Source organism: Hemitrygon akajei, chromosome 1 (assembly GCF_048418815.1).
Source record: "Hemitrygon akajei chromosome 1, sHemAka1.3, whole genome shotgun sequence".
NCBI classification, from domain to species: domain Eukaryota; kingdom Metazoa; phylum Chordata; class Chondrichthyes; order Myliobatiformes; family Dasyatidae; genus Hemitrygon; species Hemitrygon akajei.
The window spans coordinates 217,373,728-217,375,366 of NC_133124.1; the positions used below are offsets into that span (position 1 = coordinate 217,373,728).

The 1,639-nt window shown below is 45.1% G+C and overlaps 1 protein-coding gene across 1 annotated transcript in view; it reads right to left on the reverse strand.

The window, feature by feature from the left end:
- Positions 1–420: 420 nt before the first annotated feature.
- The window catches only part of LOC140739906 (prolactin-releasing peptide receptor-like), a 16,388-nt gene continuing 15,169 nt past the window's right edge, over positions 421–1,639 (reverse strand). Inside the window, exon 2 of the mRNA XM_073068609.1 lies at positions 421–1,639. This exon is cut by the window's right edge and continues 1,613 nt beyond it. The gene's annotated coding sequence lies outside the window, so the exon portion shown is untranslated.

Consider the following 1,639-nt stretch of genomic DNA (forward strand, 5'->3'; position numbering starts at 1 on the left):
GCAGACAGGCAAATTTCTCAGAAAGTAAGAATGGTCCATCAAGCATAAACACGAGAGGTTCTGCAGATGCTGGAAGCCCAGAGTTACACACAGACAATTCCCGGCTTCTTCCCCCTTCCTTTCCAATCCTGATGAAGTGTCTCAGCCCCAAAACATCGAATATTTATTCCCTTCCATAGATGCTGCCTGACCTGCTGAGTTCCTCCAGTATTTTAAAGAGATTAGATTTATTTGTCATAAGTACACGGAAACATACAGTGAAATGTCTACGACCGACACAGTCCGAGAACGTGCCTGGGGAAGCACGCAGGTGTCACTACGCTTCCAGCGCCCGCAACTCACTAACCTTAACCATAGGTCTTTGAGCTGTGGGAGAAAACTGGAGCACCCAGAGGAAACCCACACGGTCACGGTGAGAATGTACAGACTACTTACGGTCAGCAGCAGGAAATGAACCCCGATCGCAATCGCTGGCACTGTAAAGCGTTGAGGTAACCACTATGCTAACGTGCCGCCCAACATTTTGTCCGAGCTGATCCAGATCTCCAGCTTCACCAGTCTCTTGTGTGTCTCTTTTTTATTCAGGGTTGCAAATGCCATCGTTTTGTGTATACACAACGAAGGAACAAAATATCACATACACAATCACTGCACACTTTTTACACGGGACTACTCAAACAGCCTCATACTTGGGTTATTGACTTCTCGTGGACAAGCCATAGAACCCAAACAGAAAATCCGTGGCTCACAGAAAAAAATTCCAGTACTTTCACTGAATTGTGACAGCACAGAAAGAGGCCATTCAGCCCATTGCATCTGTACTGATCTCTAGAGTCAGGGAGTACAGAAACAGGCCTTTTGGCTCATCTAGTCCTTGGTGAACTGTTATCTTCCAGCAGAACAATCCCATCAAACTCTCTTCCATTTGAGCCATAGGGAAAGATATGAATATAGCTGATGTCCCTCCCTGACTCGCCTCACTATATCAGTCTCGATCAGGTGTTCCCAATCTGATAACCACAGACCCCTTGGTTAATGGCATAAACAAGATTGGGAGCCCCTGGATGAGATGAATCGTTGAGTTATAAAGCTATGGACCAAGTGTTGGAAAATCAGATTAGTTTAGATGGATATTTGGTGGTCAGAAAGGATTAGATGGACCGAAGGGCCTGTTTTTATGCTGTATGATCCTTTGATTTTATTGACCCATTGACTGGATAACATCATGTTCACCTTATCCCAGAACAACTCTGGTCTCACTCTATCGGAGATTTTATCTTTGTCCTAACCAACCCCACCCTCCCTGTAGCTTGATACCAACTTGTTTTCTCTTTTCCCAGTTACGACAAGGGTTTTCAAATTGAAACATTGACTCTATTTCTCTTTCCATAGATGCTGCCTGACCAGCCGAGCATTGCTGCTTTATCTCAGGTCTCCAGCGTCTGCAGTATTTGATTTTCACCCTTACAAAACACGTTGACCAGTTGACAAGCTCTTTTGCCGGAGAAGATACCAAAGAGTTGTGTCTGATTACACAGTGCACACTCGACACTGGCATTTGGTCTCCACAAAACATTCCCATTCAGTCCCCTTCATCCACCCAACCAACAGTATTCCCAACCAATCATCTTCAGCCCAC